Consider the following 17339-nt stretch of genomic DNA (forward strand, 5'->3'; position numbering starts at 1 on the left):
AAAGCATGTCCAGAAGGTGTTGACGAGAATTCAGTTAAATTTGCAGATTTATGTTGTGTGTATGATTTAAGGTGAAGTGTGTAATTATTTGGATGTTAAAATACTTTCTATCCTGGTTTAATCAGAAGCCACTATTGATATGAAACTGTCTTTATTTGACAGGAACTGAATCATTTTTGGTTTTGTATATGGTTTTCACACATGCGCCGTTCATACTCTCTGCGAAAGGTACAGAACAACCAGTCATATCTAGTTCTCGAGCAAATGACTTTATGAGTCGGTTCTTTTCTGTCATTTGAAGATAAAGTGAAGTCGATTCTCTAGTGAATGGCACTTAAGAGTCGGTTCTTTTTCATGAAGCATACAGTGTGAAGTCTGATTCTTAAAAACATTTTTTTTCAGCATGTTTCAGTGAGAACGGAAGGCGGTATTATTGCAATATTATGCACTTTGTACTGTAGTGTTTTCTCACTGGTGAATGAGACAATGAATGAGGTAATGTGACAGCACTGCATTCAATCCTCCACCAACACCATCTCTCATTGTGTCGCTGGTTAGTATTCTTCTTGAACCACTGTTGTCACATGGATTATTTTAAAAATGTCCTTACTGTCTTTGTGGGGCCTTGAATGTAGTAGCATGCATTTCTGTTTATACAGGGTCAGAAAGACCATGGATTTCTTCAAAAATATCTACATTTGTGTCTCAAAGATGAATAAAGGTGTTATGGGTTTGGAACAAAATAAGGGTTAGTACTTAATGACAATTTTTTTTTTTGGGGTGAGCTCTCCTTTCTTTTCTTTTCTTTTCTTTTCTTTTCCTTTCCTGAGCTAAAGACTGAAATGAGCCTCCTGGTTGTCAATTTGTAGTTAAGTTTTGTCAATGGTATTTTATAAAAAATAAAGGAATTTATGATATGTACAAATTGTTTTTGCTGTGTTACACTTTTTTTATTTATTCCTCCAATTTAAAAGTCATTAATGGATCCATTAAGAAATTAGAATTGTTAAATTCTTTATGATTCCCTAGTTTTGGGCAGGACTATCTGGTCTAAAAACATCATTACTGTATCTTTTTGATATATTCGGAGAAACAAGACTATTATGTCCTTAAATTAGCTGGAAAGACTCTGCCCGTGTCAGCTCAGGAATAGGGTAGCTGCTCAGAGACCCACAGACAGAATAGCCCTGACCCTTTCTGCCCTCATGTCTTCCAAAAATGCTCCTTTATTATCATTTATATGCCCCAGGATTTATGTTCCCTGACAGAGACAGAGAGTGGGAGCTGGAGACGCACAGATTCAAAATACCATAATTGTTTTAACTCACTTAAATAACGTGTGGTTCTTCCTAGAAGAAAACAATGTCCATGTTACCGAAAACTGCATTCGGATGACAAATCATTGCAGATGCCGGAAAATGCCAATGCTGTTTAGTCAAATGAAGAAGATAAGCTTTGAGGAGCTCATAGAGGATGAAATTTAATTTTGACATTGAGAGATGAGGGGAATTCAGATTTGGTCCACCAAACTGCTCTTTAGGGTCAACTCATTTTCTTCAGCTATAGGCCGAGCAGGATGTGAACATAATACATGTGCAGAGCACGTAATTTAATTCCATACATCTTAACAGAGAGCTGAAGGTGACAAAACACACTTGTTGATACGTTTTGTTGTTTACTGTCAATTTTAACGCAGCACAATGGCTCACACATCTGTTTCAGGCTCAGGCCATACTGGCAGACTTCCTTCATCATAATCAGAGAGATAACAGACAGAATTTGGATGTTTATGATTGCTTAATAGTTTAAAACATGCTAGCTATTTGTCAAACAACTGCTGTACTTGACAGAATAATTGGTTCAGCTAAGTCAAAGAGGCACATCTTCGCAAGTTTTGGATCCTACTAGGAGAGTGATTTTCCACGTGGAGCTGGCTGCAGAATTGATGTTTTATGAATTGTGGAGGGGTTGGAAGTAACAGCATGGGAGCAGAATTGACTTGCAGATGGCAAGGAGCCAGATGCACCCCATTGGATGATTGACAACTTCATACTAGTCCGTTGCTCTCCACTGATGCTCTCAGAGCTTTTGGAACCAAGGACATACAACTGTCAACCGAAAAAAAAAGTCATTTTTACAATTTTATACCCCAAAGCTATCTAGATTTATCCAGGTGAACAACACAAAATCAAGTAAAGGTAGCAATAAATAAATAAATGTAAAAAATGCGGCAGAAAATGTAGTAATTAAGTGTTTGTATGTTTGTATTTAAATATAGTCCATTCAAATTTACTTGGCACAAACCTGAAGATATTCAGCAATTTCTAATTTAATTTTGTACTCAATTCAAGTGTGTAGAAATTTTTTAATTTACATTTTTAGTATAATGTACACTGAAAACAAAATTATTTGATTTGATTTGATTTAAACTGAACCGAGCCAGGGGTAATGTCTATTTTTTTTCCTTAGACAATATAGGATATTCTTGTTAATAGAAATTCTAGCATGATAATGACTGCCAAAGACAGGCACGCTGCCTCACACACTGCAATTTCAGTGTACTCACATTTTTATTATGCAAAAATGAAAGAACTATAATTATTGAAGCACAGCAAAACTGAGCAGTTGCACTGATGAACCATCTGCCAGCTCAGTCTGAATGTCAGTGAAATAGAACAAGACAGAACTAAAAAAAAAAAAAAGTTTCAAGAAGGAAAAATAAGGGTGCTGACATTTTTCAACTCATTGCATGAAATCCTCTTGTCTCAGATGCCCTTGAGTGTCTTCACTCCCCTGAGGACACAAGAGATGCACAAGAGATCACCGACTGCTGAATGTTTCATATTCTAACTACTTTGTTCATTGCACATATATTTTTAGACTGTTCCTTGTGTGGTTTTACTTATTAGTATAAGCTTGGTCTGACTATCTAATCATGGATCTTGTCAGGAATTAACTTTATTTCTTCCTAGCAGATGCTTTCTATGTAAAGCGTGCTCATTTAATTCCAGTTTAAAAGTAAAATAAAGTTGAAGGTGCTGACAACAATACACCACGATGTAAGAATGCAACTGTTGTACTGCATTAAATGATTACAACCAAATGTATTTCAGTAAAGTAGTTTTTAATGTCCTCATCTGCTAAATAGAACAAGGAATTAATGGGGATTGAACTGAGATTAGAATTTAGAGAGTGAGTTTCTTGCACTGAGATGAATGTGTTGAAGTTGACATGTTAGTTAGTAATATGTCTTGTCTAGTCGATGCAGATTAAGGTGCGCTTGCTAATCTCATTTATGGATTTCTTCGATATTTTGGGATGTACTTTAGGTGTCTAGTTATTTAAAATGCTCCTATCATGAGGAATCACATTTTGCTTGATCTTTTGAGATCAAAGGGTTCACTGTGAACACATACTGTAACTTTCAGAACACAGAACTTCCTTGTCAGTGAAAAGGCATTTACTGAAAGCTGAGAAAATGGCTCTGTATTTTCAGAACGTTTTGATGTCAGAAGATAGATTTGAAAACATGCAAATCCATTGGAACACATGGCCAGCCACATGTTAGCGCCAAATGCCTGTCAAGTCAGGGTGAGATAGCAGGAGGAAGTAAGATATATTCCGAATCTGATGAGAGTTTAATGAGGGAAGTCTGTCAAACCTTGTGCTTTTTACTGTGGCACCTGCCACTCTTCATATCCTTCTGAAGAATCCCGAAAGAATTCCCAGTTTATTTTATCAATGTCCCTCTTCATTTCCAACTGATATTAACAATTTGAGCAACCACTTATTTTAAACATAATGGTTTTACATTATAGAGTTTATAAAATACTTCCTAAAGAGTTTATAAAACTTTTACTCAAAAACAAATAAAAACTGTCATCATTTATTCACCCTCATGTTGTTTCAAACCTGAAACAACAACTTCTTTTTCTTCTTCTTCTTCTTCTTCTGCTTCTTTTCTTCTTCTTCTTCTTAATCTGTTGTTTTGCAAAACAGACAAAAACCATTATTAAATTCTTCAAATAATCTGCTTTTGTGTTTCAGTCCCTCAGATTTGTAAAAACATGAAGAGAAACAAACAATAAAATAATTTAAATTTTTGGTTGAACTTTTCCTTAGTGTTGTTATTATTAACTAAAACTAAATATGTTGTTTTCATTAACCGATAAAAATCTTAAATAAAGTTATTTGTTTTTAAATAAAATTAATATAATATAAATATAAGATGAGACACAAATGTTATGTAATAAAAATAAGTTGAAGTTGAAGAACTTAAATTACTCACACTAAAATGTAAATATTAAACTAAATATTTGAGAAAAGTAAAAAAATAAAATAAAAAGACAACTTTTTTTAATTTAAAACAAAAAATGTATAAACATAATAAAATAATAATAAAAACTATAAATTACAAATGACACTAATCCCTTTTAAGACACAGCGACAATAATGTGGCCTGATTAATTGACTTAAATGTCTGAGGGAGGTAGAAAAATGGTCATAAAAACTAAATTACGACTCCAAAAAGACTACTAACATCATAAGTGGACCTTGGGGGGAAAACAAGTAGTGAAAAATGTATAATATCACAGCTTTAAATCTTAACTGTGTTCACGTTTTTATGAGATTAATGTGGAAATGCACTGCTGCGGTAGCATTGGAGATACAGTAACTGTGCAGTGTAGAGTATGTAGATGCTTCAAAGACACCTTTAATGTTCTGATCAAGGCACTATGTTCATATTCTCAACAGTTGCTGTGTTTGTTTCCAGGAACAGAGCCTTCTGGATCACAAACCACATGATTTGCTCTAGAGATGATGACAGCAACAGGATGTGTAGCCAGCATGTCTGTGTACGTTTGTGTGCTTGAGTATAAACACAGTGTGGGTAAGTCATATGATAGACCACATAGCACTTTGAGGTTTGTGTCCATGTTGTTAATGATAGTGAAGAGTGAATGTTAGAAGGAATGTTAACACGTTAAAGGTCCAGTGCCATTTAATGCCTTAGATGCAATAGTTCGTTTACACTGAGAGAAGTAAATCTGGATGATTTCCATACCAATACATCTTCAGTTTGTTTGTATTGGAAATGATTCATTGAGAAGATCTAATTTATGTATGCTCATGGCATTTCTTTCAAATATTCTCAATAAATGTTTAAGCATGAAATATTACAGTATGAAAAATGTCTTTGAGCCAGACAGTACAAATCTGAATTCAAATCAGATTCTATCCTAAATTGGTATTCAAGAGCTTTTGTTTTGATGGTCTATGACACACTCTGAATGAGATAAAGGCGAGACGCGAGGATCAAAAGAAACAGAAACAATTAAAAGAGAAGCTTTATAAATAATAGTCTTGCACTGACAGCTCTCTGACCACGATAGCTGGTTGAGAGGAAGAGAAACGGAAAACACGTTAAAGATTTTGTCAACATCCATTACAGAAGAGTGAGCAGTCAGAGGATATAGCAGAGCTTTATCCACTGTGAATGAATTTGGATCTCTTTCTTTTCCAGAGAGCTCACCACAGCACTGGGCTTTTAGCTAACATCCAACTGCCAAAGGAAATTACAGATAAATCTGTCTGTAAATATGCCAAACCAACCAAAAACCCACAGAGTCCATGAAAAGCATGACAACGCAAAACACAATGATAATTTCACCATTTGCACTTAAACATTTGAAACATTTTGCCATGCTGGGAATCATTAATGTTCATAGTACTACTCTTCTCCTATTTGCTTGCTTATTTCTATATGCTTTCCCTGTTGTTATTTATTCATACAGTCTATGCAAGCTTTTTTCTTAAGATGGTCAACAATTAAACACTATGGATTCTAGAGCTATTATTGAACGATTGATAGTTACTGTTTCATGTAACTTTTACTTCTTGTGTTACAACAACATGTATATGGAAAGAAAAAATTGTGTTCAACAAAATCACATGGACTTTAGTGTTTGACCACTGCAAAACGCCCAGGTTTTATGGTCCATGGTTAAGCTCTGTTGGAAATCTCCCATCAAGGGAGAGCTGAGCTCTCTAAAAGTGCCCACTGAACCAAGTTGATCTCTTCTCTGCTTTAGTCCAGAGAACCTCTGTGACCAAAACCACACCATTAAATGTTTTCTCTTTAAAGTATGTTAAAGAAAAGTATAAAGCCAATGAGGGTCAGAAACGCAGGGCACAGGTCAAAAATTGCATATATATATAATTTATTTATTTTTTCATCAAAGACAAGAACGGATAAACGGATATTGTTTTGTTAGGACAACTTTGATGAAAGGTTTTGATCCACTTCAAATGTTGCCTACTGTGTGTGTGTGTGTGTGTAGTTTTCACATTAATAATTTTTAAACAATTCATAATATTGTATTCTAAGTCAGATATGTAAAAATGTTTCTAGCAGAGCGTTATGTTACTAGATTTTGTGAATTATTTATCATCTTTTTATGTGAAGTTGATCTGAATTTAATCAGTAACAGCCAATGTTTTATGCTGAGAATTTATTTAAATTGACTTATTTTAAATATCTCATATAATAGATTGTCAACACAGTTGTTTTGTGGTTAGAAAAAAAACCCCTGTAAAAATGAATGCCGGGGGAAAATATGAACTCTTAATAAAATGTATAGTATATGTATAGTCAGGTTATCGCTTCAGATAGTTAGCTGTGTATGTCTAAATATTGTTCTTACGTCTATTGTATGTTTATATTATTATTATTTATGTAGCACCGTGGTCCTGCGAGACACGACATTTCGTTTCACTGTATGTCCATACATGTAGCGGAATGAAAATAAAGCTAAACTTGAACTTGAAATAAAAAATAAATAAATAAATAAATACATAAAATACTTTGCTAAACGTTACAAATCCCCATATTGGAACAAACGCCTTTATTTTATAAGGTAACTCTAAATGCAGTTACCTCATACACTATTGGCTCTTTTCTAGCCAGCTGTTTTGGACATGTAATGGACTATTATTCATGTAAATAGATATACAGTTCAAACAGTTCACGTTTTGGGCGGGGATTATGAGAAACTTTTAAAGAGAACGTTCAAAACACTTCAGCGGATCCTGATTGGGCAAGCGACCCGTCACTCGAAAGCCGGGGGCGTGGTTTAGGAGCGATCTTTCTCAATTAGAGTTTTAGCGCAGGCTTGCTTTTTCATAGGCGTGTGTCCGTGTGTGCCAAAGGGTGCTCCGCTCTAACCAATGCGATTAATGAACCAGCTGAGGGAACACTAAACAAAAAAGCTGCTTTTCCTTTTCGTTTGTGTTTCAATACGGACGAGCTTCGCGTCTGCAAGGAATCATCCCTCTGCACGAGCACAAAGGAAAACTAAAAAGGGAAGCAAAGGTAAATAAGCTGGTTTTCTTCTTTGTAAGAAGTTAGTTTTTTCTTCGTATCTGTTCATATGATTTGAATTCTGGCCGTGACAGTCAGCGAAGTTTATATAGGATGGAAACACACTGCGATATTTGGCACAGTTTGGGGTGGAAAAGCAGGTAGGCTACCGTTTCTGTTCGGTAAATATTGCAGTCAGTGGCGACATGAAGGCAGCTGTTATTGCTACAGACAAAGCGGATCTGATCTGATTTACTCGTCATATTCTTAGTTTTGCACCATTTAAGTGTTCTTCAAACATGTATAGGCTGCGCAAAGCACTGGTCTTGGCTCATGGAAATCAAAACCACTGGGTTGTCCACCTAATGCTGTGACATGGGCTAGTTGTTGACAACATAGAGAACACACGTTGGTCATGTTGTTGATGAGAACCACATGATGACACGTGAAGTATTTCCGTTTTCCAGTTTAACCTGTACTGGTTAGATTAGTGTTTGCACGTAAAACACTGAGCGTGGCTGCGGTTACAAGCTCTGCGCGAAAGCGTTCCGTTGTTTAGATAATAAGCGCGGCACTTGCTGGACAGTAGAATATAAAGAAGAAGCCGTAAATCCTGGTCCAGAAAAATGGGCATGCTGGTTATGAACCGCTGATCGGTGGTTTTATTTGGAGGAGTTTGGCCTTTGGGCACAGAGAGTGCAGCATTCATTCAGCGTGCTGCGCACCTTTACCAGCTGTGTGGCGGAGAATTAATTACGCTCATGGATATTTACCGATGGTGCAGAAATTACATTAAAAAATGTTTCCACTAAACAATTATGATAATAAAATAAATAAATATGGGATATGCAAGCTGTGGATAATCCGAAACATCAACAACTGTTATTGTCAAGATTTCATTAGTCGCTGGCATCAAGCTAGTTATATTCCACTATTCTAGACAATACAGCAAAGCAGCTTTGCTATTCAGCACACTCCTAACAATTAGACTAATATAACTAATTTAAAAGTGCAAATCAATACGTAAGATAACCTTCGACTATTTTGTCAGTTAAATAACTTCACATTGCTTCGGTAAGACAAGTAGGCAGCCTAAACATAATAAAATAAAGAGAACAAAGAAACGAATTGGGAACAAAGAGTGCTTGACGTTTTCCAGTATCTAACTCTAGAGGGCTTATTAAAGCTAAAGCTTACAGTTATCCAGATGAGAGCAGTAAGGGAGTGATTTTCTTTTTTCCCTGCCAATATTGTTTGAGTAGGCTATTATTAGTGACATAATGGACTGCGGGAGGTTAAGGCTGCATTTACAGTACAGGGCCTGTTTTGACATATTAGATTATTATTATTATTATTATTATTATTATTATTATTATTATTATTATTATATCTGTGTATGTTAAAGTAAGACCAAGCTGACTGCGTCTAATTTCTTGGCAAAACCTGCATTTTCACGGCGAAGTGCATTTGACCACGCAGTCGAGTCGAAAGCACAAATACGCGTGAGCGTTTCTAAAGCAGCCGTTTCAGTGATTCTTTTGACATTGTTTTTTTTAGGCTACTTTAAGTTGGCTTTGTTAAATAAAGCAAGAAAAACTCATAATAAATACCCAGCTAGAACAATTATGCTTTTCATAGCACTGTCATGTTTTTTTTTAAAGGACAAATTGGCCTGAGGAATTGATTTCCAGGGTAATTTTCATCTATTATGAGTGTGTATTGTTTTGTAACTCTATAAAACGGACTATATGTCATCCATTTATGTCCGACATGGATCAATCAATAGAAATACATTTTCATTCTGAACAATTATGGCTGTCACCTATCAAATTAGTATCAAATACAAAAGCTTCTGTAATATCTGTACATTTCATAAACACATATGCTTTGCTTGAGAACGTTACTGGTCCTCTTGTTATAGATCAGTCATTTTTGCCCCAACATTTGTTTTTTCTCACTTTCAATGAGATTTTTGCTACAGATGCTGGTTACTGTTTGACCCTGCTTTAGATTTTGTAAAACACTTTTATCCCTGATAAATTTCAACCGTAAGCAAGACTAGAGTAGCTTGAAGGGTTCATCCCTCTGGGTGCAGGAGGTATATTTCTGGCATCTACCCCTGAGGTTGTCTGGAATCATCTAAGAGTTATTGAATAATGAATAGCTCACTGAGCTATCATTTGACATTTTCCTGTGGTATTTCTTTCTCTCTCTATCTCTCTTTTTTTTTTTAAAGGTTTGATAACTGTTATTTAATAAGTAGGTTTGGTACACACTCCATAATTCAACCAGTAATTCTGAAGTGACCCAAGTAGAATTTTAATGGGTTCCAGTATTATGAATACGGTCAGAGAGTGTGCTGTTTTCCACTTAAATAGCTTTTCTCTTTGATTTACTTCGCTGATTTTAAGACTATTAGATATTGTTTATGTGCTACAATACCCTTGAATATACTGTGCTGGCTTTTGAATTGCTGCAGGTCAATGCTCACTTGTAGGTCTGTGGAAAATGTGTCTGTTCTTCTTCCTTTTAAAATGCTAGTAAAAAAAAAGAAGAAATTTTTAATCATCATTTATTCACCCTTATTTCATTCCAAGCATGCATGATATTTTTCTTCTGCTGAACGTGCAAGAACGTCAGAGTACAAACAACATTTGACCCCAATTGACTTTCATCGTATGTACAAAAAAAAAAAAGAGACATTATTTTATTTTGTGTTCTACAAAAGACAGAAAGTTATTAAAAAAAGTTTTTTTTTTTTTCGTTTTTGGATGAACTGTACCTTTAAGTCACATCTGTTCAAGCTGTATGCAAAAAAACCCCCACAATTTTTGAACATGTTGTGACCTGAAATTGCTGGAAGCTGCACTTTGCTGGCAGATTGCTTTGGCTATTTTACCAAGAATAGTTCTCAATCATTTAACTGTCATTTTGGAGCAAAACAATTTGGCAGATCCTTTTGGAGTGAGCACAGGTAAAGACATCTCTAGTCATTTAGTTAAAATCCTGGTTTAAACCCTAATGATCCTCTATAATCATGAACCTGCTCTTCTAGAAAGAGATCTTTGATAGTCAGACATGTACAGGACACAGGAGGCATTTTTCCTTTTAAATTTACATCTAGTTTTGTCTTAGCCCATCGTGGCTGCCCCGAGGTCGGGTAATGATGCATATTGCCTGGGTGTAATTCTATTTCCAATTTCCAATGCTGTAGTTTTGCCCCAAATGATGTTACGCTAGCTGTGTGCAGTGGATGGCTGTGCGCTTCTAATGGCTCTTATAAGAGCCATTATATACAGCTGGGTAAATATAGGACAGAACCCATCTTGGGTTAATTTTACCCAGCAAATTAGGTTGTTTATTTAACCCAGCATAAGGGGTTGATTTAAACCAGATAAAGTTTATTAATTGTTACTATATTACTAGCTTATTTTTTAATAAATCCTCTATACTTTTAAAAAATAAACCACACAACCACTGGTTTGCATGTTTACTTCCTTTATTTTCCTTTAATTATCATTTACAGCATTGTTTATATAGTTTTTAATAGGCTATACATATTGCCCATATTTAAAATCATTTAACAAACAGTAAAACTAAAAATTAAACGTTAAACAGAAGTAATTTACATCTCTTTTGTTCCGTTTCCACCGTAACTACGCTGCGTCGAGCTGGTTCTCGAGCCCGAGCTGGAGTCATGTTCGGCGGGGAACTGCTCACGCCTGAGGCCGCCCCCCTGCGTTTCACTCATAGCCGAAATATACTGCGATCGCCTTTATAACCTGCCCATAAACAAACAGTAAACAGCTCTGAGAGAATATTTGTATTCTGTATCTTTATGAATAAAATCGGTTATTTCAGTGGTTCCCAAACTTTTCCATTCCACGACCCACCTAGACAAGTGTAATCTATTTCATGACCCACCACAATATTTGAGGAAAAAAAAAGGTTGATATTACTTTAAGCCTAATCTTACTTAAAAGTTTGATGACAGAAATGAAGTATTTAAGAAAAAAAACCTTTTTATTTTAGAGTAGGCCTACACCTGAAAAAAATCACTATTAATATTTAAGTTTTAATTTTTGTTTACAGACTTTAGAATATGTAGTGTCCATAAAAACGTTAAACAGGCTCACTCCAGTGAACTGTAATCTGCGCTGCTGTGTTTTGTTGCAGAAAATGCATTCACGATCCTTCCGTGTGTGTCGGTGAGAACGGAGCACAATCCAACACTTTTTTTAGAAAAAGCATAAGAAGCAAAGCAGAACTATCTAAAACTGTTTGGAGATTAAAATAATTGTGAAATAGGTAAAAAATAATAATAAACATGTGTCTCGTTTTAAATAAACAAAAAAAAAAAAAACTGGATGACATTAAGTTCAGGCAGAAATTTATTTTAGCAATGGTTAAATTAATGTTCAGCAATATCTTCAAAAGATTTCTGAACTTTGGCAAATTTTTCTCTAAAAAGAGATGATACGTCAAGGAGTATTGCATTATTTTTTTGTGCATTTTGTTATGTGGAAATGTTTAAATCTTGTAGTGTTACAATTAACCCTGCGTTTGTGCACTGCTCACCCTGTACATGTGAAATGCTTTTTACAAACCGTTTCCCGAACGAAAAAAGTGCACAGAGCTCAAACGGACGATAGAAATGAATGAACATGGCCTACCTGAAACCGTTTTCGTAACATTTGTTTTCTGGTGTATGCAATCTCATGCGGAATATAGTGTATTGAAGTGAGCAAGTTTTTCTCTTTTAATAATGCGGACCGATTGAACCTTTTAATGACATTGCTCTGAGACCTTCACTGTTATTACAACTCGTGCGCGCCCGCGCTTCAAAACACGCAAAGCACGCGGACTTAATTGCAATTCGAAAATCACACTAAGGATATTGCAGTCCTTATTAATGTTGGTGGGCTATATCATTGTGACGAGTGGGTTCCCGGTTCCCGCCTCCTCCTTCCCGTGATTGAGAAGTTTTTAATGTGTTAGACTGGTGCCGAAGCCTGGGAGGAAGGAGGGACGCGGTGCCGAAGATCCCTCGGCACTGAGGTGAATCCGCAGTGCCATCGAGTAGGGCGAAGGAGGATGCTCGAGGCGGTGGGCTGGAGTGAGTTGCCGGGGAGACGGACGCTCCTCTTTTGTATCCTTCCGATCTCCTCCGTGGTTCTCGAGACTGGTGAGTCGAGCAGGTGTCGCTCAATTCCAATCACTCCACCGGCCTCGCACCGTTCCCACTCGTCACTTTCGTGCAGCCCTAGACTGAACTGTGTGTGTGTGTGTCATTGAAACGCAAATTTAGCTGCAGCCAAGTGACTTTGTGCGACCCACCTTGTTCCATTCTGTGACCCACAAGTGGGTCGCGACCCACAGTTTGAAAACCCCTGGGTTATTTTATGCAAAGCATCAGGCTTTTCCATCACTCGAAAAGACCGCGACTCGTTAAAGGTGATTCATACCGCGCGCCTGTATGTTGCTCTGCATAAAATTGAACGATATTCAGCACAGTAATGATTTTATAGATAAAATAAAATGTATACAAACCTGTATTTTACAGATTAATGCGTCAATTCGATGGCGCTAAGAACTGCTTTCTCCAGAAGAGAAGCAAATCTCCACGATAAATAACTCAACCGCTGGGTTAAGTCTGACCCAGGATCTGAGTAATACAAAAACTACCCAAACATTGGGTTGTGACATTTGACCCAGGAGCTGCAAAACAACCCAAACACTGGGTTGTTACGTTTAACGCAGGAGCTGGGTAACACAAAAACTACCCAAACACTGAAAAAAATAACCCCAAAAAGCTCAACCCAGCATTTGGGTTAAAAAAAATAACCCTGGATTTTTTTAGAGTGTAGGGTAATGAGAGCTAAAATAGCCTCGGTGCAACATTTGGATCAAAGCCATCATCTACTGTTGTTGTCCCCCCCCCCCCCCCCCATTTAATCAGATGGGGACAGTTTACTTTGGAGACTTGTTACCCTGCTTTAGGTATTCATAGCCATTTTTATGATGGATTGAAACTCTAGAATGGAACAAATGCAAGTCAATTCATTCTCTACATTTAAATGCGGACTAAACAACCACTGTGTACCTGTTCTGGACCGGCTGTGAGACACAATGAATCACTTTCAATTAGTTACTCTGGGGAGTTCACTCTGCACTATAATGGCCCCTCATATTTCATGTTGATTGTTGTAGCCCGTAGCAACAGGCGTAGCCAATAGCTGGAAGATGCACCTGGAGAGGAGGGTTACAAGGCTGTTGGGGTGCAATGGAATGAGAGCTGTTGTTCCTGCCTGGCTGCCTTAGTCCAGTGAGGGGTCTCGTACCCCTGGGGAGTGAATTATTACCTGTCAGACCTAGGACCTGGCCTCCTCTCTCTGGGTGGGTACAACTTGTGGCGTTCCAGCTATTATGAGCATCTCCTGAAGTTGCGAGTCCTGGCGTTGTATATAAATGTTAAATAGCCCTACAGGTTTAAGATTCCAGCTGAGAGGTTGTGGCATCTCTGCCAGGCCTCCGTAATCTGCTGTAACGAATGGCATCGTTGTGCTAAACTCTGTTAGCAAATTGTTGGTGGTCGATGATTCTAATTTGTCACACATTCACACTTAAGGTAATTCTGTTGAAATGTTCAGCAGAGTCCAAGTACCAGTTCTATTCTTACTCTAGTCTGAGGCAGGCTGTTATGCCTCCAGGATATTTTTAATGGGGTGGCCAGATTGGGACAGTAAAAAACATGGCACAAAAAAAAAAACAGGCTGTAGCATGGCTGAATTTGTTATCTGTCAGCTGTTTGCTTTCACTTAAGACCTAAATTACTGTGAGGATACTTGCAAAGATGGGCATTGAGAAATACAGGTGTATGTATTTAACTGTTCAAGGCTTCCCTTAGACTTCCCTGTCTATCAGTGATTCATTGCCCATGTAGTGCTTAGAAAAATTATTATTGCATGCATTTTTTTATAAACTTTTAGATTTAGGGGTCCAGTTGTCCTGCAAATGTCTATACAGACATAAAATACCCTGTTTAAGGAGTCAGTAACTTGTATTGATGTGAAATTAAATAGGCAATGTTAATTTCAGGAGAATTCATTTAAAATGTTCAAATTGGGAGAAATAATACATTTTGTATAGGAAACAAATAAATCCTGTAAGACCAGGGTATGGTGTATAAATGTTCCGTGTATATATATGCATAAAATACACATTGAAATGTGTACGTGATTTTCCACGCAAATATCAGAATTTATAAAAAATAAATTTGCCATTATTATGTGCAGTATTAGCACAGCATTTATCGTCCGTTTTTTACTATTTAACACTGTAGCATTACGTGGCTGGAAATTTGCATATGGAAGTTAAATGAAGATGAGGTTATGCATAGTAGTAAAACTAGGTGTAGTAAGCTCCATATTGTATATGGTTGCTTTGGGCAAAAGTCATGGTGGGGATGTAAAAAAAATCTTTTTGTATGCAAAATCTTTGCTGAATAGGATTTGGAAATTGTGTGCAGGTTCTGGTGTATGGTTTTTTAAATCTGAAGCTTTTTAAGTAAAGCTTCATAGTACATAAGGACCCTGTTTTTTTTTTTTCTATTAGAGTCCAGCAAATAATTTGATCATCAAGTATTAATATGATCATATTATTATATAATATGGAAATTCAGTTTTCATTGAAGCATAAATTGGTTGGTCCTTGACTTGTCTGAAAATATGTGTAGATACTTTGTGTGTAGATGTTTACTTATTTATTTTAAAATACAGTCTTGATGGTGGTGTAGCTGGGGGAAATGGCCAATCGTTGGAGGTGTCACTACTAGAAGAGCTAGCACTGGGCTGTAAAGCCTGGGTGAGTAAGCACTGAACCCAGTAAAAAATAAAAAGAGTGATGCAAACTGAGAGAGGACGAGTGTGTATTGGACGTCACTTTGGACGAGTTACAGGCCTCAGCCCTCAGCTCCCTTCTGCCCTTGGACAGCCTGCCTGGCTTCCAGCAGCTTTGTAAGCCATTTTTTGGAAACTTTAACCTCTTGTCAAACATCACGCGCAGAACCACAGCAGCCACAGATGGAGAGAGACAGAGAACTGGCCACTCCTGCAAAGCACGCTGAGATGGAGTGTGTCCAGACACTACACAAAGACAGAGATATGTTTGCAAATTAAGAGAGATTAAACGCAGAAAAGGCAGATCGCTTGCTGAGTACAACAGCTTTGTTCACTACAGATGATGTTTCATTCATTTCCATGCTTGTAATGAGTTACATGTAGGTAAGACAAAGTGGATTTGAAAATCCTGATCACTAACAGATGTCTGATGAGGTCCAATGCGACTTTTTTGTTGCTTTGATGGCTTTCATGACAAAATAAATATGACAGCGATTTGTTTCTCCTGTCAAAAGTTGTTGTCACTTAGATGGATATAGGAATTACAGGAATAATATTTTGTTTTTATTTATTTGTGTTTAATCAATTATAATAATACAAGTGCACCAATAATACAGTTCTGAATAAAATTGAATGTTATGGCTGCTAACTGATAAATGGCCACTAAAAAGCTATTTTTTGTTCATTTTGTTTTATTTTTCCATGGAATATAATTAAAAAAATAGAGTGCTAAAATCAATCTTCTTAAACGCTGTAGTAAATTTAGATGTCAAAACATAATGGATCATAATGAGATTTGTTTAATGTTACATTAAATAGTCTTTAAATACGTTCAGTGAACATTAGAAGACAACAGAGGTATTTTAAAATTTACATTTGTACAAGTGAGTATGCACATACAAATATAGAAACCAATAAATAAAATGACGGTGACCAATATATTGTGCATCCTTCATTGAAAAGAAGTTATAAACCCATATTGATTTTTATTATCTGTCAAAATGTGACCTTATAGATGTAATGAATATCATTAAATTTCTTTTGTCAGCTCTGTGAAAACAAATACACCATGTGGATCACGTACTCGCGCACACATTGTGATTCATGAGGAAAGAAGTCATCTTTAAGAATGTAAGGCGGGCTGAGTAATGAGAGCTAAATGGAGACTGAGTGATAACTGTGTGAAATCGCTGAAGTGTGTCATTGTTTTTATTATTTCTTTTTTTCTAGCCACTCTTCTTTCCACCTGATTATGGAGTCATGATTACCCGGTCGCCTCATTTGAATATTCAACCATATCCTCAGCCTCCAGACTCTACACAGACACCTTTTTGTACTCGTCACATTGGTATGCTAGAATTCAAAGCTGAGCTCACATCCACAGGCTTTCCTCCCCAAACCGCCATCCGAAAATGTAGCACCCCCCGCCCACCTCGTTCTCCCACCCCAACCAGCAATGCAAACTGCAGCTCTCCATTTTAATTACTGTTCTCCATACATACAGGATATTGATTCTCACTCCAGGGTGGTGGGCTTGGGGTTGCTCCAGATTGTGCTTTAAATGATCTCTTAATCACTTTATAATGGAACAACTCTTCCTGCTGCATTGATTACCTGCTTGTGCTGGAATTGTTGTGAGCCTTAAACTTTCTAATCTGGTTTTAAACTCTCAGGACTCCTTTATAATATGTTTATTTCCCAGAATGCCTCAGGAAGGATGTAATGTTAACCATTCTTCCCACTTGTGGTGGAAGATAAAGCACTGTTCATACATGGATAATCTGATATAGGTTATTATGGAGCCATTTATGTTGCTTTCATCACCCTCTAATGAATTTAGAGGATGAAATCTGATTTGAAGAGTGAGTGGTTTCCTCCTGGGAATGTGCAAAACTACACATTTTTAAAATCAACTAATCACACTATCTGTGGGTTGCCTGAACTGGAAGCCCTGGGTAATTAGACTGCTTTCAGGTTCACCTGCTGGATTATTGGATGGGTTTCTTAGGGGGTGTTTACATAAGACTGGTTGTTATGTCCAAAAATGGCTAGACTGAGCACAACGGATGGGAAAATTTGTC

At 36.8% G+C, this 17339-nt stretch overlaps 1 protein-coding gene across 4 annotated transcripts in view; it reads left to right on the forward strand.

The window, feature by feature from the left end:
• Positions 1-7141: 7141 nt before the first annotated feature.
• The window catches only part of sema6e (sema domain, transmembrane domain (TM), and cytoplasmic domain, (semaphorin) 6E), a 146887-nt gene continuing 136689 nt past the window's right edge, over positions 7142-17339 (forward strand). For 3 of the 4 annotated variants that reach the window (XM_059568012.1, XM_059568011.1, XM_059568010.1), the window contains exon 1: positions 7142-7372. The gene's annotated coding sequence lies outside the window, so the exon portion shown is untranslated. The remainder of the gene's footprint in view (positions 7373-17339) is intronic. The other variant, XM_059568013.1, reaches the window with a different exon arrangement.

This window comes from Carassius carassius, chromosome 15 (genome assembly GCF_963082965.1).
Source record: "Carassius carassius chromosome 15, fCarCar2.1, whole genome shotgun sequence".
Classification (NCBI taxonomy): domain Eukaryota; kingdom Metazoa; phylum Chordata; class Actinopteri; order Cypriniformes; family Cyprinidae; genus Carassius; species Carassius carassius.